General features: G+C 37.6%; 1 long non-coding RNA gene across 2 annotated transcripts; it reads left to right on the top strand.

Annotated features, from left to right (window-relative positions):
- LOC149534880 (uncharacterized) lies at positions 1-1,847 on the top strand. 2 transcript variants are annotated; one of them, XR_016357175.1, is made up of 4 exons: positions 1-167; positions 299-467; positions 589-754; positions 859-1,847. It is a non-coding gene; the product is annotated as an uncharacterized LOC149534880 (long non-coding RNA). The 2 variants fall into 2 exon arrangements; XR_016357174.1 differs by having other exon boundaries at positions 1-467.
- The last annotated feature ends 12,293 nt before the right edge of the window (positions 1,848-14,140 follow it).

The following is a 14,140-nucleotide window of genomic DNA, read 5'->3' as shown; positions in this document are numbered from 1 at the left end:
TTACTTGCTATTGTAACTTGATTTTATAATGAGGAATATGTTCTTGATTAAGGATAATAGGTTTTGATTATCATGATAATTCTCTTTTTGCAGAAGCATGATGAAGGGGGAAACATTGCCAGAGAGGAAATGGGGTAAGGGGCACCAATCCACCAGTGAGCCAATCGGTATGAGTTCTAATCACCTTGGCTAAGGGTAAATGGTTAGCCAAGCAAGAGTAAACTATGGACTACCATGACCTAACTCAGTCAATATATGTATTATAAAAGAAAAACCACTAAGAAAAAAAAAACATCAGGTTTGTGAAACAGGGACGTCCTGTGAATAGGGGGACATGAGGAAGATTGAGTGGGTGAAATAGAGATGGTGTTAGAAGCTGAGAAGTGCAAAGTCTATATGCAACTGCCACACTTCACTTGTTCTATTAAGGTCCTTCTCTAAGGAGTTCCTTGACCATCTGAGACAAGGTATGTCAATTTTAATTATAGTTTACCTTGCTTTAAGTTTATTTTAATTTATAGTTGTGACAAACTTACATGTGACGTGTTTAATGTTTAACTTTATTTTAATGTATAATTGTCTCCATAGGTATTTGCACATACTTCATCTTGATGGAGAGGATGGTTTAGGTGCATGAGGCCCTCCAATTGATGGTGGTGAATCCAGAGTGGGGACGATGGTCCAATTCTAAGTCCACTGAAGGAAAAGTGGTGAGGCAAAGGATCCTTGATGACAACTGGTGGTCTACAATGAGGTAAGTTGCTAATTTTAAAATTAAATGTTAGTCCTTTGCTTGTTGATTTTCATACTAACTTAAAATTTCTAATTTTGATTTTAATTTTTTCTTGCATCTTGCAGATATATTTGCTTTGTGATAATGCCCATTGTAGATGTCATTAGATATGTTGATATTGGTGCTCCTAGTCTTGGAGAGAGATATGAGACTTTTGACATCATGTTGAGGAAGATGAAGAAAATTGTGGCAGCAAAGGATCCTACATTGGGGTTTCATAAGTAGCATATTAGGCCTATTGAGATGTGGAGGTGGACTATAATGAATACCCCGCTTCATATGGTAGCCTTTGCTCTAAATCCCAAAAGGTATGCAGAGTTGGGTGGAAGTGGCCTCATCACTCCTGTGTGATGATCCTAAGGTATTGATTGGCTTCACAGGAGCCATTAATAAGATGTTTTCAGCTCAAGAGGCCTTTAATCTTCGTGCATAGTTCCTTAACTTCACCAACCTATATGACCCAAACTTGACTAAGCCACAAGCAAGGTTGGATAGAATGGTTTTGGCATGGAGAGATCCTATTGGATGGTGGACTTGGTATGGGAGAGATATACAATTGTTGAAAGTACTTGCCACTCGCTTCTTGCATAGGTTGCTAGTTTCTCAGCCACAGGGAGGAATTGGTCCACATATTCATTTATCCACTCCGCTAAGAGGAATAGACTTACCTCTAAACAAGTGTAGAAGCTAGTGGCAGTGCATCATGCTCTTCAACTTGCAGATCGCCAGACTCTAGATTATGGGCAAACTTCAGCTTTGTGGTGGGATGTTGAGCCTGAGGATGTGAACCAGATAAATGAGGATGAGACAACACCATGATTGGTTGGGGTTCCATTGGATGAGACTACGCTACCTGTGGAGCATGCTAGTGAGGAGGACTTTGATTTTGATGCGATGTTGGCAGAAGAAGAATATGAGCAGTAGTTTTCTTTCTTAGTTTCTATATTTTTTTTTTTATGTTGAACTTGAACATGATGGTGAAATTTTATGGCAGCCCTCTAGCCTTTGAGCATATTTAGATTTCCATATTTCTATGATATTGTTCGTTGCTAAACTTATATTTTTGTTCACATATTGATATGCATATTGATAATTGAGTATTGAATTGGTTATTATTTCTTAGATGGCATTGAAATGGTGTATGTTAAGGTTCTCTAATGTTTAATGACATGCTTTGTGCTTAGTTTCATATGAATGACATGTATATTTGCAAATTTTAGTGTATATTTGAAAATTTCCCTCTATAAATATATAAATAAATAAATTAAAAAAAAAAATTAAAATAAATAAATAAATTTATATATGTGTGTGTGTGTGTGTGTGTGTGTGTGTGTGTGTGTGTGTATATATAATTGTCCCTCATTTGTCGTCAAATTGGCAAAAAAATTTGTCATCCCAAAAACTTGTCTCGCCATCCCCTATCATGGCCATCTCAAAAACGTGGGGAAACATAGCTACAAGCTAATGTGTTACTTTATAAATTGGTTTGAGCTTAGAGTTTCCTGTGATATCTATCATGTCTTAATATAACATTATCATAGTACCTACACACACACACACAAACACAAACAAACAAACAAACTATATATATATATATATATATATATAAAAGTATAAGACTGAGGCATGCATATACATCCACTTAAAATATGATGTATACACTAGATATATATAAACACACACACACACACATGTACGTGTGTGTGTGTGTGTGTGCGCGCACGCGCGTGCATGTGTACGTGCACACACATGAATAGGTAGGTATAGTATGGTATTTTTATATTAAGACATTTAGTATGAAGTTATTATTTTCCAACCTTGGCAATGGTTTTATTATTATATCATGAGTGGCCATATTTCTTATATTCTTTAATCAGGTCATTAAGTCTTTCTTGGTGGCTATTTTAAATTTCTATAATATTGCCACATATGTTGCCGATGGCTCTTGTTTGTAACTCTTTGCTACCTTTTACTTTCTTGCTCATATCCGAGCATGCAATCGAGTTAGATGTTTCATTTGTGTGATGGTTCCTAATGAGAAGCATTCGAAACATCATAACAGAGATAACACAATTTCATGCTCGCATACTGCCTACATTTAATTCATATTGTTTCACAATCACATATTGTCTATGATTTCTTTCATACTACCTCACAGTTGCATATAGTTGCAATTCTATTTTCCTTGATTATTGAACTGTGCATCATTGTTGTGTGATCAATTCACCGTGAAATCTCTTGCACATAACTTGCCATACCATGTTAGGCATTCTTGTTGGAGGTTACAAGCACAGAAGTGGCGTGAGTCACATTAGAGGTTGTACCAAATATTTCTCTACTCTATGTTTGCAACCTTGGTTTTACATCTACGAACAATTGCTTAGGGTCCAATTTGAGCATTCAAGGAAGCAATATTAGTGATTACAGCTAGGTCATGCAAAACTTCTATTTATTTTTCTTCTTTACAAATTGATATAAGAGGCTAGTAAATCTTAACGTGAAAGTTAAGAAGGCAACTATATCATAGATAGAGCCTAGCTTTGAAATGAACTATTTATTTTACTTTTGTCTAAGTTTTCAATTATGCTCAAGATCAAGCAATATGTGGCAACTTGTAATAATATCTCCTTTTAGAATTGTTGCTTAATTTGGAATAAGATTCGACCAATGCAAGCTTATATAGGGGTGTCTACTATATACCTTTTGAGATAAGAGACACCACTCTTATGCAGAGCCAGGAATAAATTACGACCATCATGAATCTATTGTTAAGCCATAAGCCCAAATTGGTTGTAGTTATACAATGCTCAGACAATCACCCCAAGAATTGATCAAGGACGACCAACAAGGCCGAAATGAAGGACAACCAACAAGGTCGAAATGTGGTTATACAATGCTTAGACAATCACCCTAGGAATTGATCAAGAAAGACCAACAAGGTCGACATGAAGGATGTGTACTGATAATTATTGAACCCCAAGTTATCCCTGCATGATAAGAGAAAGAACAATTAGAAGTTAATAAGAAAGTAATGAAAAATGTTTTAAGTTGAGTCAACTCATGGTTTTCTAATGTATAGGTCTTGTTTTCAAGTCGAGCAATGGGTGATCGGGTACATAGTGTGCATACAAAATCCTTGGCCAAGGTAGGTTAGTGGCATGCTTCTTGTTGTGATCACTAGAGGCCAGGGTTGCTAGCAATTGGCGGATAGGTTGATGGAAGGTATCCATAGCTTAGCTAAATGCCTAGCTGACACTCTAACAAAAGGTTCTTTGTGGCAAGACAATGGTGTCCCAAGCCTAATCCCAGGGTAGGGAGGGCCTTGCTTAGTAGAGATTGTGTGGGGATACTTAAGGGTCCGTAGTTGGGAGGTTAAGCCCTTGACAATGTTTCTCCTGTCTTTCAGATGCTAAGGCTTGCACAACACAAGGATATGATCTGCATGCAAGATGTGCCTTACTTTTATGTAGCACATTTCTAATTGATGTATGTTTTTGATTAAGTAAATAAGGTTTTAATGGGTGCCTGAATCCCAACGGTTTACAAAAGAAACAAACATTAAGTCCTAAATCGAAAAAAACAACAAAGAAACAATAAGACATAGAAGACCAAGAGAGCCTAACAAAAAAAGAACAACCTCTAAAAGAGTAGGTGAGCAACAGGTTTTGAAAGGACCCAAAACCTTATTTGTTGCAGACCATCAAGATTTTTATTTTGGTCTCGTCTTTTGAGATCGGAAAGACATATCATACCAAGGTTTGGAGGAATTAACTTTTTTTTTTCCCTTTTACTGATGTCCATCCATCCTCCACCTTCCCAGCAACCTTCTGCCAATCTGGGCAATCAGCCCCACACCCAACCCCCAACATCCTTGCAATAGGAGATAAAACATCTAAAACATCACTAGCAATAGTGTTCTAGACATCAGCATCGGAAGGGACACCAAAGGGACATCATTCGAACCAACAGTTCCAACAGTAGAAGAGGGAACAAAAGCAACATTCTGAGCCATCGCCATAGGGACAACATTTGAATCATTAGAGACAACAACATAATCTTCCATCAAAGAAAGATCAATTTGAGAAGAGCCATCCTTCCCATCCACCACTGAGGACACTTTCTGAACTGAGTAGTGATCATCTGAAACCCCCAACCACCAAGAAGGTGATTTCTTCGATCTAACCTTTTTAGAGGAGCATCGTACATTGAGATGGTTGGTCTTATGATATTTTCTACATCTGAAGGGAATTCCCTCATAATCAAGAAGCTGGATCCAAGAATCAAAAGGAGAGGCCAACTTAATCATCTCAAGGAGCCCCTTGGAGACATGAATCTCCATAAGAATGTGAGCATACATCATCCTATACACATTGGAAGACTCTGAATCAACCAACAAAAAGTCTCCAAGGGCCTCCCCCACAACCTCTAGGACTGAATCTAGCTACAAGTGAAGAGGGAAATTCAACAACTGAACCCATGGAGGAATCTTATTAAAGGATTCAGAAGTCGGGTCAAAATCCTTATACCAAGGTTTGGCCATCAAGGGGAACCTCTCCTCCCAGGAGAAACCACGACACATGATAGACTTTCTATCTTCAACATTTGCAAATTTCATAATAAAAAAACCCCTTGCCACAAGGTAAATTTGAACTAAATTTGAAATGATAGGTTTCCAATATTTGGAGATCTAGGCATGCTGATCCAAAAGAGAGGGCCAAAAACCCCTAAAATGAAAAATAGGAGTAATAGAGAAATCCACCTTATATGTGTTGACCTCATCAACAATATCTGAATCTAGGTGAAGCACAAGAGGGTTACTTACAGAAATAGGCACAACTGGATGGGCACCCCCGTTCACAACAGGACTGCCAATACCTACCTCATAAGTAACTACATTTGCATAGGAGATAGTAGATCTCCCCACAATAGCTTGAGGCCCATAAACATGGTGAGCAGTAGAAACAACAAGGGCAGCGGGAGTAGGAACAACAAGAACAATCCGTGCTGCAGTAGGAGGAGCATCCAGAGTCACACCTTGGGAATGAAGAACCTCCCCTGAAGCAACCAACGGACAATGGGTGGGAGAAGCAAGAGTGGGAGCTTAAAATCCACCATGAGCGGGAACCTCCACTCTTATTTAATTGATTTAATTAATAGAATAACAATTCCTTTCAGAATCACATGAATTGGTATAACTGTCTTTCATGTGATTATGAAAGGAATGGTTATTCTATTAATTGAATCAATTAAATAAGAGTGGAAATTTTAGCTTGTTACAAGGGGTCTCAATTTTTTCCACATCCTCACTTTGTATTATTTTCTAAAGAATTGATTAGGTTGCCCCAATGTTTGTTTGATATCACAGATGATAAATTAAGATGAGTATAATCATGACACATATTGAAGATCTCAAATGCAATGCTCTTTCCAAAAATGAATTTATATCTTTTGGGTCTACTTTCATTTTTCATTATTTACGATATACCATTCATAGAATATTTTTGATGATATGAAGTAGAGATGTGTTCCGTGAACCCTAAATGTTTGTGGGATAGCCATGTTTGGATCAATAAGAGATCCGAGTTAGATCTCTCAAAAATGCATAGAGGCTAAATTATTTAGAGAGCATAAGAGATGTTTTGTCCAATTTTTATGTTTATATACTTGATGTGACTGATTTTGGAGATTGAGATGTATAAGGGGTCCACAATGTATTAGGAACCTCGTGATATGACTTTGGAAGCAACCCATTACTTATTGTAACTTTGGGTGGGTTCCAAGTTGTGCACTATAAATTTATCATGATGTGAGATTGTTCCTTGCAAGATTTTATGGTTGTGACCTGTGGTTTATTGAGGATCATTCAACGTATTCCCTTTCAAATTTCATTGGAAAATGCATATACTTATCAAGTTCTTACTTCATCACTCTGTGGCATTTTGGACATTTGCATGCATTCTTCCTTCCTTTCTTGTATCATCGTTATGTTCAACAATCCTTAAGTCTTTTTCTTTTAAACTAATGCCTTATCAATCATATTTGTGGATAGAAGTGTCTTGATAGTTAAAAGATGCACTCTCCCTCTTTTGAATGTAAAAATGTAGCTCTTGAAACAATTATAAGTACTTATAAAATACTCATGGAATAAAGTTGTTTGGAGACACCCAACATGAAGCATATACATTAGCAAGCACATATACTCATGAAGTAACCATGTGGAAAACATATTATACATGAATAAAACAGGTAAAGCATGAAATAAGTTCCCGAATACACATAAGACATGAATCACATGCACCAATAGACAAAGCATGAAGTATGCAATTGAATACACTTAAGGCGAGAAACACATGAATGCACATAAGACATGGAGTAAATACACATAGCATGTAAGCATGAATTCACCTAAGCCATGAAGTATACACATGAACATGCATGTGAATTCATACATAGGGTATAAAGCATGAGTTTGCATGCGAATAAAGCATACACACATGAAATATACATGAATCCACTTAAGTCATGAAGCATACATGTGAAAACCTACATAGCACAAAGCATGAAGTATACACACAAATTCACCAAAGTCATGAATCATATATGTGAATACACATGGCATTCAAAACATAAATACTTAAGTCATGAAGCATACATGTGAGTACACATAGAGAACAAAGCGTGAAGTATACAAACACATTCACTTAAGTCATGAAGCATATACATGTAGTGCAAAAATCATGAGTTATCACATGAACACACATGCCAATCACACATAAGAATGCATGAATACATGTAGAGCATGAATCATACACATGAACACATAGTAGTCGTGAATCAAGAATACTCTTAAGGCATGGATCATACACATAAAACGAATGTTACATCAACTTAGCGAGATAGGGGGATGATAGAATGAGTTTTCAAGATGGGGGAAAAATGGCCTCAATTTGGGGACGGTGAGATTTTTGTATTTACTATATACTATACATATAGTACTTGAAATGCTAGTTATGAAAACATGTAAAACAATTGAATAAGTAAAATTGCAAATGCCAAACACTAAATCCTTGAACATTGAACAATGAACAATAGAACATTGAATATTGAATTAATAATTATAAATTAGAATATAAACAGAGTTGTTGATTAGTGAAAATATTTCTGTTATAAAAAATATCATAAAGACGATTAAAATGAGTAGCATGATATCAAAACAAGTACAAAATGTCAAAATGTAATGTCCCCCTGTAGGACCTTATAAAACAAGACAACTTTAAGTTTAGATTTCAATTACAAGAGATGTCCTTCCAAATTATAATCTTCACTTAAACATACATAAAGCCATATCTGATACCTTGCAAGGATTACAATGGGATAATTTGTTTTTGTTTTTGATATAAAAACAACCAAAACTAGGGGGTTGGCCCATTACAACAGTGGTGGCACAACCAACAAAAAGCCAACCAACAACCAACAAACAACCATACACAACACCTTTAATGATTTACATAAAAAAAAAGTAGTAGAATAACGATAATTAAAATTACTAGGGTTCCAACCCTTAGGACCAACAGAGTTTAATAGTTTATCAAAAAGCATATAGGTGGTCATCACATCATACCACCTATAGCCTAGAACAAAGTTTAACCAAAAAAAAAAAAAACCATCAACAAAGGATGGAGGGTGAAAACCAATAGAGTACCAAACACAACAGAAAACAAAAAGGCCACTAAGTGGCATCTTTGTTCTTTCCTTTTCTAGCCAGGAGCACCTTAGCCCAGTCTTCAGCAAGGAAGCCATAGAGAAGCTTCAACTCCTCCTTTCCCAGGCTGTCCTCCTTTGATGCATCAACTAACAACTGCAGAGTAGTAGCAGCTACATGAGTCACCTTAAGGGTGAACTTTGAGAATAGGGAGAAGCCCTCCTCCATCACATTGCACCTATCTTTGGGCTCTTGGAGATCCTTCCAGGTAACCTCCCCTTTCTCGTCCATTCCCAACTTTAACGCATTGTTGTTCACTTGAGTTTTTCTACTATCCTGCACCACAAGATTGTCAGTGGGGGCCTTTAGGTTAACCAAACTATCATTTTTGACTAGGGAGGATATGGTGTCAAGGGAGTTAATCATGGTTTTGGAGTTCTCCTAGTTGTCAATGGGAGGTTGGGTGATGGTGGTAGAGACATGGGTGGGGTCAAGGGAGGGGTCCTTGAATTGTCTGCCTCAAAATCTCATGTACCATCCTAGGTATCATCCCATTTCTCCACCTCTTTCTTTGTTTCATCTTTCCCCTTCTCTTAGTCATCCCCTGAGTTCTTGTCACTCTCCTCAGAGTTAGTGTCATCCTCTTTGTTCTCCTAAGAGCGATAAGCCAGTTGCTTAAATCTTCCACAGGTCTTAGCAATTCTTCCTGACCTTCTTCTACCCCCACCAACTTCCTCATCCAAATCCCCAATTTCTGCCTCCGCCTTCTTTTCCATTTTAGTTCTCTTATTAGCAGTCTATTCTAGGGCCATCTTGTTCTTCGTATCATTAACATGGGTTTGGCTAGGGGAAGGCTGAGGGGAGGGGGCATAACTGCCACCCGCAAATTCCAAGCCCATGGGAGCCCCAGAGGGGAGGACATTGTTAAATGCAATCACATGGGGCGGGCAAAGGGCTAAGTAAAATTAGAAAAGGTGAAACATGAGCCCTTGGTGAAGGATAGTGAAGTTGGCCCCTTTCTTCCTTTTTTCTCTAACATCCATCACAATCTCTTCAAGCGCGTGCATTAAAAAGAAAGGAATGCAAGTAAGCTCCCTGTTACGAAAATGGTTAAGAAGTAGGAAGTGATAAAAGTAATACACACTGTGCCTTCCTTCCAGTGTTAGGTATTTCATGATCATTGACATACATCATCCCAGGGTTCTAATAGTTTTTCCTTCCTAAAAACACCGCGATAACAGTCCAGGGCCTCATTGCCTCTAAAGAAACTAGTCATACTTGCCTCATCCACTAGCTTCATTACCTTCTGCCATTTCTACCCAGTAATGTACAGTCTCATTGCCATGGCAATAAACTCCTCATTTAGCTAAAACATTGTGAGCAGTTCTCATCATAGCTCGCCATAGCCTACATGTAGGTTATAGACCCTCCCTCCTTCAGCAAAATCCAAGTGGCTTGTCTTTTGGAGAAGTCCTCCAATTTAGTGGGCTCCAACCTGTTCAAATCCCTACCCATGTGAACAACTTTCTTAGAAATATCCCCTTCGTCAATCTCAATAATTCTCATTTACACCAAGAAAATCATGAAGGCAGGGCTAGAAATGTAGTAACCGATGGTAAAAGAACTCTATTTCTTATGCTTCATGAGACTGTGAATTCCAGAATGTACTAACTAGTTTAATGTATCATTATAGGGAGTGTAAGAAATCCACACGAAATACCTTAAAGATCTAGCCTTAGTCATAATGTGATTTCTTTTTGTAATCCTGCCATAACATTGAAAAATGGTGGCACAAATTTTAAAGCTAGTATTATTAATTGCATCCCCTTCTTTGTGCCCATTCATGAATTTTGATCCACATAATTAAACCTTGCAAAACGTCTTGTCAAATTCAAGATGGTCTTAACTATCATAATGATAGCAATTCTGCCAAAATGGCCCCTTCTCCAAAATTGGAAGGCCATCTAACTTGATTTAGAGGAGTCTTTTCCCTGTTAATTAGGGAATTTATAGAGTTAGGCAATGGCTCAACACTCTTCTAGCTTTTTATGTTCTCCAAATCAAACTCCAAACTAGCCAAGGCATTTGCCACTGCATTGCCTTCCCTGAAGGTGTGTTGTAAATCATAATTATCTAGGGTTGTGAGGTACTGCCACATGTCACCCAAAATGTGATGCAGGGCCCACCCAGGCTAAGTACCCCCTTGAATAGAGTCAATGATGAGTTTAGAGACCCCCTTTATGGTTAGTCTTTTCATCTTTAATTCCACAACAAATTTTAGCCCCCAAAGTAAGGCAGTAGCCTCTACCATATTATTGGTTCCCTGACCCAAATATCCTGAGTAGGCAACCACCACATCAACCTTTTCATTCCTCAGTTGCCTCCAACTACCACTCCCCCACGCGCAACACCACAAAAATTTAGTTAAACTGTGGACCTAGTGGGGGGGAACCAATGGGTATGTTTTCTAGCAACCAAGTTTGAACTGTCAAAATTATGGAAGTTGGGGAGAATATTCCACTTCCAAGCAATATCCACCTCCTTCGTGCTCAGGGGTTTCTGTGGCACTTTAAATTTTGCCACCATAACATTCTCCGTGATGAGCTTACATAAAATCTCTCCCACCCACTTTCTCACCCCTTCCTCCTCCTGAAAAACCCTATTGTTTCTCTCCTTCCAAATACCCAAACAAACATGTGGGGGGAGGAGATTCTAGAGGAATTTGAGACATGGGTGGATGAAGGGGTAGTCCTAGTTCTCCACAAATTGTTCCAAACCTCTATTGATGACCCAAGCCATTAGGAATTTATTCTAGGTGTAGGACCAGACTTCTAAAGAATAGGGGCACTCCAAAAAGAGGTGAACAATACTTTCCTAGTCCTCCTTGCAGAGGTAGCATCAGTTGGTCACCTAAATGCCTCTCCTTTAGAGGTTGTTAGTAGTAAGGATCTTATCATGCATGACTATCCACTAGAAAAAATAATTGATTTTTGGTAGTAACTTTCTATTCCAGACCTTGTTCCAGCTAATCGAGGTCTGAGTATTCTAAAAAATAAGCTAGTAAGTAGAGCCAACTAAGAACGGACCATTAGTCCTTCTATCACAAATCACCTCATCCCACTGGGCATGTATAGGGAGAGTGTGGTGGCACATCATTTCCTCCAAATCTTTAACAAGGGGATCCTCTCTATTAGAGATATCCAAGGTGGATAACTGCTTCCATTTCCTTTGATTATCAATATAATATTCCACCTTTGTTTCCACATTACTTTTTACGGGTTCCTGTAGCCCATTAAACTTGCTATAAATGAGTGGTTTCCCCCTTATCCAATTGTCCTTTTGGAATCTTATTCTTTTATCATTCCCAACTAGCCATTTTACACCCTTCTATAGGAGGGGCCTACATTTGAGGATGTTCTAGATCTTTGAGCCATTAGGGAGGTCATTACTAAAGAGGTTATATCTAAAGTGAGTGTTGGCTAGGTATTTAGCTCTCATGATCCTTCCCCAACTAGTCTTATTTTCAACCATTCTCCACTTGACCTTGGTGAGTAGAGCCTTATTCATATAAAAAATTCTTCTAATTCCCAAGCCCTACTCATCTTTAGGTTTGCACATAGTCTCCCAATTGATGAGGCTCCATTTGTTTCTTTCCTCCATGCCAGACCAAAGGAAGTTCCTTTGCAGTTTTTCAAGTTTATCCACCATATTATGGTTTATCTTGAAAATTGAGAGGAAGTATATTGCTATTCCTTGAAGAGTTGCCACCAAGAGGCAATGGGATAATTTGTTACATCTCAAATTTTGGCCCAATTTTAAATGTCCTTTATAGTGTTCGTTAAAATTTCAAGGTTCATCAAGGATGATGAAACACAAGGGGGAGGGTATGTTTTTGATTAAGGAAAATAGGTTTTGAAGGGTGCCTGAAACCCTTTATACATCAAAATATTTTCAATGGAGTCCAAACAAAAGATACAAAAAATTAGAGGTGAAACAAGTCACCAACCAAAATAATGTAACCAAGGTGGCCTCATAGATAACACAATACACTTCTGCCACCAAATTACAACTCAATAAAACCATTTAGGACCCTTTAGTCCCAAAAGAGTGAGATCTAAGAAGTCGATTAGAGGATTGTTGTGATCATTTGCATTTTTTTCTTTAAACTTTGTCCAACCTTCCTCCATGAAAGAAGCCTCCTTCTCCCAAACCAAAGCATCGAAATCAAATTCAACCAAAGAAATAGACAAAAACATACTATAAAAATTTCTCATAGGATCTTAACCCACAGAGGGAGGGGCAATCACGACATCCACATTCAACAATAGACCAGAAGCCTGGTCAGACAAGGAAGAGCTACAGGCACCCGAAGCAACCACAGACATGGAGGAATCCAAAGGAGTAGAGTCTTTAAGGACTCTAAAAAAAAGTCCCAACCCATCAAGAAGGTCTTTTTAAAAATTTCCTCAACTCCGCAGGGCAATGCACTGCAACATGTCCAGTTCCAGAGAAGACCCTATAGCGGAAAGGAATTTCTTCATAGTCTGGATGTTGAGACAATGGGTGTTGCACACATTGCATAATATTGTTATATTGTATCATTTTATTTTATTATGTAATGTTGCACCTAGATGGATGTGCAACATGTAAAGATTCTCATGGGATATACTTGATGAGTTGTATTGTAACATTCTGATAATATTTCATGTAATTATTTAATATTAGGGAAAAGAATTAAATTTCCAATATTAAATATGGGGTCAATGGGTTAGGTAGCACATGATTTATGTATACCACTTCGTGAGTTTTGTGGGACTTGCTACTATATAAGCAACTATAAGGGTAGTTGTTGGTATGAGAGAGAAGAAGACAAAAAAGGAATGAGTCAAGTGGGACAAGGCCTGACATGTTAGCCAAAGGAGCATTTGTGAAGTTTGGAAGCATGGCATGGGATGTGTGAATTCATGCTTGTTCACATGGATTGCTTAGTTGTGGCTATGGCTTTGAAGACTTCCATGGTTGTATTGCAATGGTGTTTTTTTATTTGTTGAATAATACATGGTGATGGATACTTTTGGAGGTTGGGGTTATTTCTTCAATGAAAGTTTTTCAAGGTATATCTTGTGTCACATTTTTGTGGGTATGTTGTCTATTCTCTTGCACGTGGATTTCAATTGCATATTTATTTTAGATCTATTATGGGTTATGTGAAAAAAATTATATTCTTTCTTGCAAGTTTTCTTATAAGTGGTATTAGAGTTATAGTTTTATTATTGTAACTCTATATTGAATCCATAGGAATGTTTGAGAGGATAAAAGAAAGGGCAAGATATATAGGTTGTTTATTACAGATCTGAAGATTTTGGATATTTCTATTATGATTGGATATTGGTAGATTTTGGGCATGTGAAATTGTTGGACAAGGTTTTTTGAATGTTTCATTTAAATGATGGTTTTAGAGGGGAGCTTGCATAAATGAGCTCTTGGGTAAAAACAGACCTCACCATTGGATCTGACTTGATGATTCCATAAATTTTGATATAAAATATGCCCTAGTTTGGCCATGTTTAGAGGAAATGAAAGAGTTTTTTAGTTTCAACCTGTGATGGCCATCAAATTTAATCCCATTAAAATTTTTGTCAGAA

The sequence above is a fragment of the Cupressus sempervirens genome, chromosome 10, assembly GCF_028749045.1.
Source record: "Cupressus sempervirens isolate cs-2001-9-10 chromosome 10, ASM2874904v1, whole genome shotgun sequence".
Classification (NCBI taxonomy): Eukaryota; Viridiplantae; Streptophyta; class Pinopsida; order Cupressales; family Cupressaceae; genus Cupressus; species Cupressus sempervirens.
This window is presented reverse-complemented; position numbering and strand designations above follow the sequence as displayed.